The 16834-nt window shown below is 40.4% G+C and overlaps 1 long non-coding RNA gene across 2 annotated transcripts in view; it reads right to left on the reverse strand.

Annotated features, from left to right (window-relative positions):
* Positions 1 to 16834, reverse strand: part of LOC128786859 (uncharacterized) — a 35472-nt gene that overhangs the window by 6052 nt on the left and 12586 nt on the right. The window lies entirely within an intron of this gene.

Consider the following 16834-nt stretch of genomic DNA (forward strand, 5'->3'; position numbering starts at 1 on the left):
ATGGAACAACTCCCAGCTTGGCAGCTGTATAATGGAAATTGGGTGGATTACAGGACACAGGCAGGCACTGACATTCCTTGTTAACTTGCCCATATGGAAGTTAAGAATCTCATGACTTATGTAAAAAGACTAAAAAATCAGTAGGTTTAAACCCACATTCTGGCTGTGCACTGTAATATTCACCCTGATAACTAAGAGCCTTTTGTACATCAGACTGGTAGAATTTTCTTAATTAATAGCTTTAGAAGAATCTTACAGAACTGTGAGCCAAGGGTGTCACACACTGTAGTAGTTCACATCACTGCTTAAGGCCCATCTTGAGTGAGGAAGGTTAAGCTTCATGGAAGTTCTGCTCAAGATGCCTTAATATCTGCTACTTGGTAGGAATGAGTCTTAGGAGACAGCAAGAGGAAGACGCTGCACAAATTTGCATCATTTCTCAGTTGATAAGGATTCCCAGAAAATATGAAGACCTGCTCTACAAACACATTTTATAGTTACTCACTTACAGAAGGGCATGAAGACAGATTTTTAAAATTGAGAGGTGTGAAGGACAGAAATATCAACACTTAAATATACTTTTATTTGTTTTACTGTGAACTGAAGGCTAACGCAGAACATCAAACTGAAAAGGAACAATGTCTCATCATTCTACAATGAAATTCCATGTAGGTGTAAGAGAATGCTTTGTTGAAAGTATAAGAATGTATATACATATATGTATTTTCTTTACCTTTTCACAGGAATTGTGCTGCTAGGCAACACACAACACCAAGGTTATACTTCACATCAGAAATCAAAGCTGCATCATAACACTCACTTATGGAAATAGCAGGCATTTTCAACTGTTTTCAACTGCTTTGCTGTTGGTGTGTAAAGCAAGGACATGTTGGACAAATGTTCCCTTTGTGGGGAGCTCTTATTGCCTAATTCAGGTCCAGTAAGTGCAATCAAACCTATTTTCTCACACAGAGCTACAGCAATACACCAGATGAAGCTGGTGACATTTTAAACCAAATTAAAACTGACACAGCAGAGCATTGCTGTTCAACTCAACAGAAGTCCAGCACATTCAAAAACACTGGCCATGTGATTTATTTTACAAGCCAAACATTTTAAAGTAAGGAATTTCAGTGAAGTCACACATTCACTATTCCAGTGTTTATCTGTCCTCATGTTGTCACAGCATGAGGTTTATGTTGAAATGTAGTTTCATGTGTTTCAGTTGGTGCCCATTCCAAAGGGTACCACTGAGAAGAGCCTCTCTCTGTCTTTACAGCTTCACATCACGTATTTATAAACATCATCAAGTTCCCCACTGAGCCTTCTTTTTTCCCCAGATTGATCCGTCTCAATTCTCTCACCCTCTCATATGAAAGCAGCTCCAGTCTCTTAATCATCCTACTGGCCCTTTGCTGAACTGTGGTTAAGTCCCCATGGAAGTTTGTTTTTTTTTTTTTTTCTATTTTAAAATACTTATGAGCTAGTAGAACTTAAAGTTTTGTTGAGCAGATTTGAGTCAAGCTCATTTCTGCTTTGTCCATTCTACATTTTGAGTGAATGAAGCAGAGAACAAACTGCAATTCTACCTGATTAAGAGTAATTGAGGCAGAAACAATAACAGACAACCCTATGAAACTTCTTTTATTCAATATTTAACACACCTGGTCTGAGAACTCCAGGATGCAGACATATATGCTTAGCAGAAGGAACATGACCAGAGTACCAGATCTGGGCCCTTTTTCCAAGGATATTTACTCAGATGGTTTTGCCACTGTTCTACCTATGGCCTCCATGAAACAAGTACTGTCCCAAGAAACCGCAGCTAAGGAGAGTTCTTGCACTGCCCAAGGGGCGAATCCACCCCTTGGTGGATCCCACAAATCTGAATCCACTCAAGCCAAAGAAGGTATGAAATCTGTTTCTAACTGCAAGCTCAATTTTGGAGTAGAGGGGTAAGAAGAAATGCTTTATTTCCACCTTGAATCTACCTGTAAAGCCCTTGAAGGAAGACAATTCCCTTGCAGGAATTAGTCCATGTTGTATGAAGGGGTCATGACTGACACCTGTCTGCAGACAGACCATTGCTGAATAAGTGTGGTTCACAAAGTGCCTCATGTGACTCCTGACTCAACTTTGCCCCTGAAGAAGCCATGCTGATTGCCTTGAATCACCTCCCTGTGCCTTTAGCACGGCTTCTAGTGTGATCTCTTCCATGATCTTCCCAGACACAGAGGTGAGGCTGACAGGTTGGTAATTCCCAGGGTCCTTCTTTCTACCCTTTCTAAAGATGGGCACTATTGTTTCCCCTTTTCTAGTCACCTGGGACCTCACCTGACTGCCATGACTTTTTAAATGTCATGGAGAATGCCATGGCAACTACATCCACCAGTTCCCTCAGGACTCTGGGATGTACCTCATTGGGTCCCACAGACTTACATATATTCAGGTTCCTCAGAAGGTCATGAACTTGATCTTCACTTACAGTTGGAGGGGCTTTGCTCCTCCAGTCTCCATCCTGCTGTCCATCCTCTTAAGAGATGTAGGAAAAGAGGTTTCCAGTGAAGACTGAGGCAAAATAGCTCTTGAGTAAGTCAGCCTTTTCTTCATCCTTCTGTGCTGGACTGACTATATCAATGCACAAGACAAGAGCTAGAGATGTCATTTATCTGGACTTCGGTAAAGCCTTTGTCAGGGTCCCCCACAAAATCTTTCTCTCTACATTGGAGAGAGATGGATTTCATGGGTGGGCTCTTAGGTGGATAAGGAATTGGTTGGATGGTCACATCCAGAGGGTAGTGGTCAACAGCTCAGAGTCATGAAGGACATCAGAAGTGGTGTCCCTCAGGGGTCCATACTGGGACCAGTGCTATTTAATATTTAAGTAATAAATAATAATGTAATACTTAACATTTAATAATACTTAATATTTAAATAATTATTAATATATATTTAAAATATTATTAATTTAATATCTTCATGACACAGATAAAGGCACCAAATGCACTCTCAGCAAGCTGAGTGGTGCTGTTGACACAGCTGAAGGATAGGATGCCATCCAGAGGGACCTGGACAAGCTCTAGAAGTGGGGTCATGGGAATTTCATGAGATTTAAGAAGACCAAGTGCAAAGTGCTGCACTTGGGTTGGAGCAACTCCCAGTATCAACACTGGCTGGATGGGGATGAATAGATCAAGAGCAGCCCTGCCAAGAAGGACCTGGGGGTGCTGGTGGATCAGAAGCTGGATATGAGCCATCCATGTATGCACTTGCAGCCCAGGAAGCTACACAGGTCCTGGGCTGCATCTGAAACAGCATGGGCAGCAGGGCAAGGGACGCTTTTCTACCTCTCTGCTGTGCTCTGCTGAGACCCTCCCTGTGTCCAGCTCTAGGGTCCAAAACACATGAAGGACATTGACCTGTTGGAGCAAGTCCAGAGGCCACCAAGTTGATCAGAGGGATGGAGCACCTCTTCTGTGACAAAAGGCTGAGAGAACTTGGATCATTTAACCTGTAAAAGAGAAGGCTTCGGGATGACCTAATTGTGGCCTTACAGTACTTGAAGGGTGTGGAATGCCCCTAACTCATTTAGTAAAAATGTATTCATTTAATCAAGTATCATAATCTCTGTTACTTTATCCTTTGTAATTAAGTCCGAAATGCTTTTCTATTCCTTGTTAATTTAGCTTAATAATATTCATTTTGGTTTTGTAAACTGTGAAATCATATTCCCAAGAATCCCCTTATTATAAGTTATTCAGCATGAATTGATCAGTTTAAAGATGGGGGAATTGTGGAATGCCCCTGTTCCTAAGAGACAGGAATTTGATCCTACCCCTCTTGTGTTGCTAATAACTCCTCCCTTGACCAGAACCCTAACTCCACCCCTGCGGTACCCTATAAAAACCCCACGACACTGCCTTTGCCCAGTCTTTTCATCCCACCCCTCCTCCCTGGGGGTAATAAATGGATTCTCAAACTTTCTAAAACGAAGATCCGTCTCGTTTATTCCCATGCCCGGTGCTGGCAGCTGCACCCTCCCTGGACACGAGAGACCCAGTTGCAACACACAATGCAACAGAACAGGGCAGAACAAGGAAGATGGAGAGAGACTATTTACAAGAGCCTGTAGTGACAGGACAAGAGGTAATGGCTTCAAACTGAAAGAGATCAGATTTAGATGAATTATTAGAAAACTTTTTTTTTTTCTACTGTGAGGATGGTAACAGACTGGAAGGGGTTGCCCAGAGAAGTTGTGGATACCCCATGCCTGGATGTGTTCAAAGCCAGACTGGATGGGCTCTGAGCAACCTGGTCTAGTGGAAAGTGCCCCAGCCCATGGCAAGGGCTTGTAACTGGATGATCTTTTCGGTGTCTTCCAACCCAAACCATTCTATGATTCTATGATTCACAAGTACTGTCTGGATCACAGCTCTGCACACATCAGCTGTGAACATCCACACCAAGGTACCTGCAGGCTCCACACAAGGAGTATACACATTTCACTGTAAGCTCTGCACACACTCCACACGTCACACAAACAAGAGGTGGGTGCCTCAGTTTCTTTTCATAGTTCTTGCCAATTTTTAACATTAAATGGCTTTCAAGCCCACACAAGCCTTCATAAAAACACTAAATAGATGAAGTCCCCATTAAACCAAGCATGCTGAAGACATAAATTCTGGCAGCATTACTCATTCTTTCACAGCTGCACTGGGGTTGAATAAAAATCAGAGAATCATAGTGCAATATCCAGTACAATGGCAAAGCAGGAAAATGGGATCTTTGCCTTGATCTTACAGAAAAAAACATTTAAGAAAAAGATAATGACAATTATTTCCCCTCATGTAAGGAGGAAACTTGCTGATAATCAAAAGCTTATTCATTGCCAATGCCCAACGTCCATTGCTAAACCTGGTAACACACATCTAAAACTTCACACACAAACAAGTTAGGCACAGGAAGTAGCCACCCAGAAGTAAAAGCTATCAGTAGGAACATGACCTTAGAACAAGAACAGTCTCATTTAGCATTATCAAAGCTGAGCCATGTGCCTTTCTAGATTTTTTGCTGCAGATGGTCATTTCTCAGTTTCTGATATTCTTACATGCTTTGAGTTGAAACCTTCAATGTGTGGAAAAAGCACTGAAAAGCCCAATTATGTGAATGAGTCATTCTATCCTTAATCCCCAGGGTCCAATATTGGAAAACATGCTAAGCAAGATGAATTGCTTTCAGAGCTTGAATTTAACTTTGAAGGAATACATAGGGAAAGATTATGCTGCTGCATCAAAAAAATATTTTGTAATATCATCATTTTCTAGAGAACTTGAAGCACCGACAGTAATTTATAGCATAAAAGTTTAAGGGCCTCCTCTTTAAACAAGTAATATCTCATGATGGTCATTTAGGTAACAAAAACTTCTGCTTTGACTTTCACTGGGGAAAAAAAATACCTCAAGTCACAGAGAAAAAGGCTAAAAATATACGCTTATGATTAGCCTGAAAACTGGAGCCTGATTGTATGCATTGAGCCAAACACTGTTCAGTACCACCTGCATAAAATTTCACAGAACTCACCTCCAAAAACTTAGTCTAGTTGTTCAGAAACACCTAGAAAGCAGAAAAACAAAGTTCACTTTGGCTGAGTTGGATTAGACACTTAAAGTGTTTAAATCCACATCTTTCACTGATTGTCCACCTCAAGAGCTGTAGTGGGTTGAGGAAGCCAGAAAGCCATCTGACCTGAAAAGATCAAGACAAAAGATGCATTTGATGTCCCAAGAAAACAAAAGCAACTACAGAAAAAGAAACCACCAAAACCACGCAAACACACAGCTAACAACAACAGGAACTTACCAGCTCAGAGTCAGGTATGCATTGAACTAAAATGTGAGGAATTTTAAAAATCAGAAGAAGATAGCTACTAAAAGTAGAGAGCAGCTGAAGAAGAGAGAGGGTTTGCTTTAAGTCCAAGAAAGTATATCCTAATAAAGGTTTCAAAGTCTTTTAGTAGACTATATCTTAAGTATTTCAGACACTTAAATTCATAGCCTCAAGGCTTCCTCTGATTCAGTGTAGGCTAATTCTTGCTCAGTGTGGAAGCTTTTCCAAGAGCTAGATGTGAAGCTGCATTCCTCAAGTTAAAGTCCTGTCTTACTTGGGATATAGCAAAGCTTTCTAAGCTGTCCTCGATAGCCTTCTTAAAAGGGCTACTAGAATCCATATACATCACTATTGCTGCCATGAGTTTTCTATTGACCACCCAAACACAAAAATCCCACAATCAATATATTAACACTATGAGGAAGTGAGGCAGACTCAAAATTAAGCCTCCTCAGTCCCACACAGACAGCAGCTCATTTCTCCTCCATTTCTTCAGCTCTAGTTGAGGTTAATAGGTTCTGTTGCCAAAGCCCTGCTAAACAGCCTACAGCCACTGTGCCCCACAGCACAAGCACACAGGAAGGAGGGTTGGATTTGTATCTCCAGAAGGCAATGGTATTCACACTTGTTGAAAGAAGTGGAGAAAAGGTCTTGCATTAAGGGGCTGACATTCAGGTCCAGCTGTATCTGAATTCAGATATTACTGAGTCACCTCCCAAACAAGGAAAATGTGTAGTTACGCTGTGTTTTAAATGCTAGAGATTATTTACCTGTACCTGGAGGGAAGCATGTTATTTTAAGCACCTCTGAAGTTTAGAGTATTTGTTCGGGGCTCTTTGTTGGGGGGTATTCATCTGTAATTAGCCAATTTTCTTGTGAAAAGGCAGAAATATCTTCCCCCATATTAATATTTGCTTTAACCACTCTGCCAAAAATTTGTTCAAAGTTTACCTGAATGATCTTCAGGTAAAATACTCAGGAGTGTCTAATTTGACCAACCTCTCACAAGAGGGTAAGAGTCTAATGGAAAGCTTGTAACAAACAGGTTTTGTCTATCTCTTTTTACAGAGTTAAAGAGAAGAAGATGCTCTAAGCATGAAGGGTATATTGAATAGTTCCATCCAGGGACCAGTGTAAAAAGTTAAAAAATATTTCATTCCTATGCTGTGTTTCAGTAGGCTTTGCAACTGAAAATGTCTAGATCTGTTGATATCCATTAACAGACACACATACAGATTCTCAAAGATGACAAAACTTAAGAAGGAATCCTCTGAACAGAACTTTTCAGGATAATTCAAAACGAATGGCTTTATTTCTCCATATTTCCCTTGTATTGTTCATTTACCACAAGTTTAACTCCAGAGTAGCTTGCCTCAGGATCAGCAGGGTCCCTATGGTCTCCCCTGCCCCCAGCTGTGTGGGTATTTAATGCCCACCTATACCAAGTACCACACCTTTCAGCATCCCCTTCACTGCAGAAAACACACCATGAGCCCCTAAGAGCCGAACCAGTTTTTTGACTTGTGCTTTGCGGTTCACAGTACCCAATGACCACTGACACTGACCAAGAAACAGCATTTAACAAAAGAGTTTAAAAATGAAGTTTTGAAGGAGTATCAAAATCCAAAACTTGTAACTGCCATGATCAAAACAACACAGAAGTGAACAAACTTTTTAAAGAGAGCCAAGAGAAGCAGCTAAAAAGGTAATTCTTAGAATGCAGCACAAAGTGTACAAGATGTCATATTGGCAAGCTCGTACCATTTATTTCAGCAAGAGCTGAAAGACAAAAAGGAGAATGGCACAGTACAACAGGAAAGCAAGGAAGGCTATGAACTCCAGGAGGTGGAAATCGTACAAAAATGAGGAAAAGAAGGAGCAAACTCTGGCAAGTAAGATATTCCAGAAGTGTTCAAGGGCCAATTTGCAGACATCAAAAATTAAAGTTTATTTTAAAATACATTAAAAGCAGAAAGTTCTGCCAGAGAAACTATAAATATGAAACTAGTGGAAGATCAAGCTGTAACAGGAACCTTGGAGAATTCAGAACTAGCAGATATCTTCCCCACTGGGTCTGTGTCCACCGAGGGAAAACTTGAGATGTTTCACTGCTTTCCAAATGGCTTAACATGTAAATCACACAAGAAAAAGATACTAGTGAACAAAAATAAACATTATCAAAGTCAATATGACACTGGCTCAACAATTCTAAATCACTTAAGGATCAGAGACCCAGGTGTCACAGCATATGTCACAGTTGAGATGGCCATGACACACAGAGTATCAGCATACAATTTCTGAAAACCTCAATCCATGCAGAGTAACACCTAACCACATCAGAAGGCTTCAAGCATCAACTCATAAGGAGCAACATCATCCCACCTCAGAAGGCTGCAAGCCTCTACCCTTCTTGTCCTTCAGCCCAACCTTTTCTACTCCTCATGTTCATGCAGTGCACCGGTGTGCCCTCTGTTCCCTTTGGTGGTTGGTCAGTGCACCTGGGCACTCCATGGCTCATTGCTGTCAGTGCTGCTCACCTGCTTTTCACAGCTGCACCCATTGGGGATGAGGCTCAGCCACAGCCCCACTCCCAATTACCACCAAGTGTGTACCTACACCCAGGTCGTCAGAGTCATAGCCAACTAAAACCTCTTCAGGACCACATGACTAAAAAATGACAAAGACAGGATACCAAGAAAGATGAACCAAGTAGCAGCTTCTCACAGATGCATATTGTATTAAGAAAGAATAAAAACACTAATAGCAGAAGCAGCAGCAAGCAATTGAGACAATTGAGACTGTTAAACTGAGATTGTTAAACCATCATTGTGGTGCACTGCTTGTAAAATGAGAACTGAATCATATCACATGGCACCAGTTTGGGCATTTGCACATTCTCTGTACAATCTTTTAATGTTTTCTTGTTCCCAAACATAAGAGACAAAAGAGCACCTGCCAACGTGACCATTATCAAAAATATTCATCCAAACAGCTTGGTCTTATCTAAGAAAAAAGCAGGTCTCCCATGGGCACTGTGACATTAGGAGTATAATCAACATCAGGGGACAAAAGCTATTCATTTCTGCTGTCAACCAGACAGTTATGGAACAGGGACAGAAATTCAGGTTCGGGTAGAAAAAGTAGATGAGAATTACTGCCTAAACATAACAAGATTAGTATTTCCTGAAAGAGGTTTACACAGCAGCCAGTTCTAGAAAAAAAGAAAAGGGGGGTGGGGGAAATGTCCTTTATTTAAAACAGGGTTTTTACCAAGCTTTCCCACAAAAAAAGAAAGCCATTTTAGCATTTTGGAGCAGTTAATAAAGGTGTAGAAGAGTTGTACTAGTGCCTTCTCCCAATTTTTTAAAAATTATTTTAGTTCTGCTCCTTCACTGCTTTGTTAGATAAATGAGAAAAGATGTTTTCAAGATGGACTAAAAGTTCACTTGACCCAAGGGTGTTTTGGATTAGTTTTGTCCAGTGTTCATTTCAGCAAGATACAGGAGCATACACACAGGAGCTGTACTGAAGGAAGTTTTCAGTTTGGTGTCTGAACAAGGGAGAAGTTATTTTTACTGCCCTGTTTCTGAAACTGCTCTTTATCGTTTTAACTCTATGGCAGTGCTGTCAGCTGTGTCCTACAATGAAGTTCCTTCTATGCTTTTTTAAGCACAGGCAACCCAACACTGAACAAATGTTATTTCCTCCAGTAGAAATCACTGCTGCTGGAGCACTCTGGCATAGTTTCCTCAATGTGTTAATTTGCATTGTCAAATCTTAAAAGAAAGTCATGGGCAGCAAAGTATTGGTTGTAATTGAAAACCTCTGTTAGTACTCAGGGCTCTAATCACAACTTCTACTACCCCTCCTTTGTCTAATTTTAAATATAAAACATTACAAAGGCAAAAACCCCAGGTGAAGTTCATATCAAACTACAGCCTGAAGTTAGTAATGCAGTCTCTCAAAAACATATGGACTATGAGAATGCATAAAATAAAACTGAATTATGTCTGCTTCCCCTTTCAGGGAATGCCATAGGTGAAAGGAAGAGTCTTCCTCCTCATAATATTCCTTCTAAGTATTTCTATTTCTACATAGTAGAAATTAATCCAAACTCAGTGAAGTTTCTTTTCATTAGGATTTACAAAAAGTCAAATATACCTTCTATTTTATACTAACAATAAATAACTACTATGTTAGATACACTTATGACTCGATAAGATCCTGTCTATCAACATCTTCATATTTCAGCTCCACTTTCATTCAAAGGAATGATGTGACAAATGCAGATCAACACACAACAGCCACACAGAGCAATGGAGCAGCACTAGCAGCACAGGTTTGGAAACCACTGGCAAGCCTAATACTGGCACTCAAGCCAGAAGACCTTCTTACCTTTTCAAATTCCAATTATTTTGTGATCTACTGCTACTGCGTCCTCCTGAGTATTTCAGAAGCATCTCACACAGCACGAAAACACTCAGTATGTGGAAAAATATTTATTGCACTTGGTAAGGTGGGATATTTCTCCAACACCATCTTCCTTTGATAACGAAGTTCTACAAAATGCACTACTGGACCAGCCAACCCACCAACAAAAGAGCCCAACAGGAATCTTGGAGATTTTTCAAGGGTTCAGTTCTAGGTGTGACACTAACTGTGCATGTTCCTGGAGGGGTCAGGACCCCAGAGCAGCCAGTCACTGCCTTCCAAAACATTTCTCTTTGTGACACTAGATAATCATAGAAGGAACTAAGCGTGAAGGAGATTTACACTAGATATTAGTAAGAAATTTACTGTGAGAGTGGTGATACACTGGAACAGGCTGCCCAGAGAGGGTGGAGGTGTTCAAGAACAGGCTGGATGGTGTTCTGTGTAACCTAGCCTAGCGGAAGATTTCCTGCCCATGGAAGGGAGGTTAGAACTAGATGATCTTTAAGCTCCCTTCCAAACCAAACCATTCTATTACACTTATGCTCACATTTCTCCCCTCTAGAACTCCAGTCTCTCCTTTAGGTATTTCACTTCCCTAATTGTACCTCTAGGCTCTTTTCCAGAGCCGATCAGCATGTGGGGAAGAGCTGGGGGTCTGGCATTGACATAATCCCTTCCCTTTCCACTCTGACCTATACTGTTGCCCCTAACTCAGCTGTGGATTTTGCAAACAGCAACAAGAGCCACCTCCCAGAGCTCATCCTGCTTTCCATCCAGCAGCAGCCTGAGAGCCTGTTTAACCAGCGCTGCTCATATGGAGACCCTGAGTATCAAAAACTCTTCTCGCGGTCACAAGGGGCCGCTGTTAGCTGTTATAATCCAGACAAGAGTTTGGGAAGCCTTCCACGCATCAGCATCAAGGAACATTCGCAGAGCAATGAAACTGAGCGTTCAAAAATGCAGGAACAGCTCCTGGAATAGAAAACATATAGGTTTCTTCCAGGCGAGAAATGTCTTTTTTTTTTGCTTTTTTTCGGTACAGGATTTAGATTACTGCTACTGTTATTAGGGAAAGGTACCAGCGTACCACTATGCTGCTTATTAAGAAGCTGCAGAATTACAATACTTGAACTGACCTTTAGATAGTGCAGATGGCATGCCAAGCTGAATTAGTGAAACTGAATATTGCCATGGTTGCCCAGTATACAAATTAGTGATGAAAACTATTCCCTGGGGAAAACAAGCACATAAAGACTTTAAAGTAATGTGTGTGCAAGCTTCAGTCATAGCCAAAATATAGGATATGATGCAGAATGACACTGGACAAACAAAAGAAACCCAGGGGACCGCTGTATTTCAGATCTTAGGATGGCATCAAACTGTACAGCTGAGAAATCATCCCCTACTCTGACACACCTAGAGCAATACTACCCTTATGATTATTTGTATTTACTAAAGCAGCAAGACAGTAAGGGAACCTCAGTCTGAACCTGATTCATCATTATTCTCTGAAGCATCTAAAAAAAGTATGTGCTCCTAGCTCAAATTAAAATATAAATGGATTTTAAATGACTGCAATTTCTCTTCAGCTTGTGATCACAACAGCAGCCTGGTTTCTTGTGCTTACAGGATCTGTTAAAAAAATGTCTCTGCTATTCTGGTTATACTATTAACTTCAGAACTTGCCCAAATGAACTGTCAGCCTCTCAGGCTGAAGGAGCCTGCACCCAGTCTTTTGGACTACATTTCTCGTTGTGCTCACTGTTGTTTGGGTAGAAATACTCAAGATAGTACTGACAAGAACTAGGATTAAAGAACATTGTTTGGTTTGAACTTCAGTGCATGTAGCTGTTCACATACCAGTAAACTTCTGGTTTAAGCTGCAGAGAGGGGTCCCTCCTCCCATTTTAGAACCAGGAATCAGTAAGGATTACATTATTCCTCCAAGGTAACAAGGATCTAAACTGAAAAGCAAATTAGTAAAGACTTGTCTTATATAAAATTGCCACACAGTCCTGACTGCTGCACAAACTGACTGGAGGTGGGCATTAGAAGGAGCAATAGTCAGTCCAGAATCTGCATTAGCAAACAATATCAAAAAATATGGTGAATTTTCTTCTCCAGGACAATAATAAAACCAATACAAGGAAATCACAGTGGGAACTGGACTAATATATGTTCTTTCATCATGCTTACACACATCTTCTCCACCTCCTTTTCAGGAAGCTGTATTAGAATATAGAGATTTTTATCCCTTGGTCAGTCTGGCCTCTCATACAGGCTCATGTCCCTTCAAGTCAGCCCCCAAAGCAGCTCAGCTCTTTGCAGGATTCCCACTTCCCACATAGCTCCAGCAGCCCTTTTACAGCTCACCTCTGCTGCAGGCATTACCCCCAACAAAACTTCTCTCTGCCTATTCCCAAATGAAGGCTGTGCCAACCTTCCCATATCCTCACCTTGATCCTGCCCAAGCCTCAGGTGCAATTCAGGACACTGAGGACAGACACTATAATTAACCCCTTCATAGCAACATGCAGTACTTCATGCAAAGCTTCATAGGAGTAAATTTTCAGCAAGGAGCTGAAGAAAATTCACATGACAATCTGGATGGAAGGGGCAAGAAAGGCAAACAAGGATTTCAGGAGTTTGTGGCTTCAATTACAAAGGGAAGAAATAACAGGCCTTTTACAATTAGGATTGTGCACAAGCAGCTCAAAAACAACTGTAAAATAAAAGTGTAGCCCTTTGCTTTATTAGTCATCTAAACAGACAGAAGCTGATGTCAGAATGAGACAGACTAATTCCCTGCCAAATATATGCACTGCAGCTTGCTTAAAGCCTCTATGCATTCCCTTTAACCATGACCCCACTGTTCAAATTCCCACTCTGGCTGATCTCCAGCTTGAACACATCCTTCTTGCCACTGTGTATTTGCAGTCTTCACAGAACAATAAGCAACATCACATTATCCTTGAAGATTTACCCCCTGGTAAATCCCCTTGTTAGACTCATCTAGCTTGTTAAAGAAATTCTCTTCCTACATTAACTGCAGATAAATTTGGGTCAGCAATAACAACATTTTTTTATTGCATATTTGTTTGTTTAGAATTCCTTTTTTAAAAATTGTTCACCTTTGTCCTTGTTTACTCATCACCATATATATTGACTCTTACAATCAGGTTGAAAGTTCACAGTTTTCCAGTTCTGTCAGCCAGTAAATAAACCTCCAAAACCTTAATACCAATTCTCTTGTGACTGATTCAGTTTCTAAAACATACAGTTCATTGGTTTTAACAGCATATTTTCTTTCACACCAGATATGCTGTACAGTTGCACATGACACTAAAAGCAGAACAGTTTTCCTGAAATAGAAAAATAATAGTTGTAAACAACATAGTATTTGTACAGTATGTGCTCTGAAGTTGTTGCTTTATTTAGAAGACAAAAAATACACAAAATCTTTCTGGAGATCTTTTCTTGTCCATGCATATTTGTGTGTGTGTGCGTGAGGGCATTTCTTTGGTCTGTAAATTGTTTGTTTGTTCATATCATTTTCTAAACATGCTGCATTGCTGAGTGAGAGGCACCTCAGGGTTTCATCAGCTCTTTGCCGTAATTGCTATAATTGCTAATACTCTGCTCCAGCATGAAGGATATCTGTTTACTGTATTGTAACAGCATCCTTAAGGGTTCACAGTGAATACATATTTAGAGAGAGAGAAAATTACCTTGAAAAGCAAATACAAAGATGGAGGTGGACAACAGGCTACAGTAATAAGACAGTCCATTAAAACCACAGTTAACTCAATAGAAAAAGACAGAAAAATGAGATAAGTTTCTAGAGCACCCACCAACACTCAATAATGTGTTGTTGCAGGGGACAACTACATCAACTAGGGAAAAACATCCTTTTTTTTAAGCTTTCCACTATTATGTAACTTTACAGTTAAGTTGTGCCCATAGGGCTTTGCCTGTAAGAATGGATACAGAACTATTCTAGGAGACAGTCTTGCAAGATGCATGGATGCTACATTTTCAGGGGCACCTTAAAGACAGTAAAAAAATCCCATAACTGACAAAAAAAAAAAAAAAAAAAAACAAACAAACAAAAAAAAACAAAGAAACAAACCTACAAACAAAATAAATCAAAGAAAAAAAAACAACTACCTAATCAAGCAAAAAGCCAACAAAAAAAAACCCAAGCAACCAAATTACAAACATAACAAGAAAAAACAAACAAATCCAAAACAAAACAAAATCCCACAAAAAAACCTAAAAAAAATCCAACACACCCCCCTCCCCCCCCAAAAAGCCCATCCAAAACCAAACAAAGAACCCCAGTTCTGAATGTATTCAGACAATGTAATCAAGAAGAGCAGACAGGTGCAGTGGGCTGTGCTGGAGCACCAACAGTCTGTCCTGGCAAGCACTGGCCAGCCCCACTGCCCTTTCCCTCACCTTCCCCTGAGAAATCCAGCTCCCTGCCCCTCCACTACCTGCTGCTTGTACAGCCTTTAGAACCAAGCCAAGGAGTCCATGTGAGACAGCAGTTGAACTTACCCACAAAAAACAAGTACTTCAAAGGGCTGAACAAACAAGGGTGATTAGAGGGCCAAAAGTTAATTCCTATTTTTCTTTATGCAGAGCAATATTGTGGTTTTGGCACTCTCTAAACCAGTGAAGCATTGCTATGGTTCCATAACCCACTGAGATTTTTTACCTTTCATAAGTATTTGATCAGAAAAGACACATTGTCCTCTCCACCCCACATCTACCTTGTTTCAAGCATTCATTCCTCCTTCTAACTTGTACCTACTGAGAGGTCTTTGTCACACTATTCTGCTGTGGAGGACAAGATCTTTCTCCTTACACACAGCATCTGCAAATCACAGGTTGCTTCATCTCTCCAAGAAAAAGTGTGTCTTCTACTACATGTCATAATAGGGCTAAGGCTCAGTTTAAGAATTGTTCTTAAGAATTCTGTTGTGTGTATTGATCCAAGCTTCAAGGTTCATCTGGTGTACTTTAAATTTTCTTCCTTAGCCCTGGAGAAAAATACAAAGCTAATAACATCCAGGGTAATAAGAGATGGAAAATGCTTTCCTTATGATTAAATATATATTTATACTAGGGTTTATCTCCCTGATTCAGCTGTTTTCTTGGTTTAAGCAGGTCCAAGACTTAAGAAATGCATAAATACAATAGCTGTCCAGAGTGAGATACATAAATGCATCTAGTATTTAAGCTGCCTCTCACACAGCACAGGATTTTCTTTTCCAGCTCAGCTATCTACTTCTTTGTTTTTCAGTTCCCAAAGCACAAGAGGGGCCTTAGAGGAGATGATTACAAGATCCATGTTCCCAGTGTATCCAAATGCCACTTTAAATCCATATTCCATTTTAAAAATCCTTCATTCTAAGTCAAAACCAGAACACAACTAGCTTACTAAGGAAGAGCCATAACAGGCTCTCACAGTGGTACCAAGAACATTTTACTGCTATTAAAGCCATAAATCATCACACAGAAGATGAACTCCATGATGATTATTTCATTTGCTATTACCTAACCTAACAGGATAGGTGTTAGGAATAATACAACAGCAAAGGCAGAAAGATCAAAGAGGATGTGACATCTATACAGGGCTTATCCTTCCTCTTCTACCTCACTGGGTGGTTTCCCTTGCAATACTGACATCAGAACAATGGACTCCCTGGTGGGGTTGTGCCAGGTCTCCAACACTACACCTGTCCAAACAGATCCTACTCCTTTAAGTATGACAGGAATTGCATATTTTGACAGCAGAACTGCCTCCTTTCCTTCTACAGTAGGTTCTCCCAGTAGCAGTGTCCACAGAAAAGTCACCTTAAGGTCCAGTCACCTAAACCATATTACTTTATCCTTTTTTAGGTATCTGCTTTACTGAGAATAGCTTTACACTCATTCAAACACAACAGGAACATGTAGCACAGCTGGCAAGTTTGAAGAGGCTACAGTAATCAGAAAGGAGTAAGAGAAGAAAGGAAGAAAAGAGCTGGATCTCATCTAGCCAGTGACAAAGACGGTTTTGTTACGTAATTGAGCACTCTATTTTTCAAAAAAAACCTCTCTTTTTTTCTGAAAGGAGTATTTGTCTCCCAAAAGAAAATTATTGTATGTCAGAGTGATTTCAAATGGAAACACAAGGCATATGTCAGAGGGACAAAGGGCTCGTGTGAGAAGAATGCTTTCCCAGATTTTTTAACCTGCTTCTCCTCACAGCCTTTGAAAAGCAGAAAGGACCCTAAAAAGAGAATTTACCTTGATTTGGTGCTGTCTCATGTCCCTCAACTCCATTCATGAAATAAAAAGACTCAAGCAAAACTTCCAGGCTCTGGCATCTAGGTCTAGAAACTGACCTTGCCTAGAAGCACAAGCAAAGCATCTGGAAATACATGTTCTCTACTTTGAGACAAAATTTCATTTAAGAACAAAACACGCACTCCTCAAGAAATCTTGACAAAACTCAGATATCCAT

This window comes from Vidua chalybeata, chromosome 4 (genome assembly GCF_026979565.1).
Source record: "Vidua chalybeata isolate OUT-0048 chromosome 4, bVidCha1 merged haplotype, whole genome shotgun sequence".
Lineage (NCBI taxonomy): Eukaryota > Metazoa > Chordata > Aves > Passeriformes > Viduidae > Vidua > Vidua chalybeata.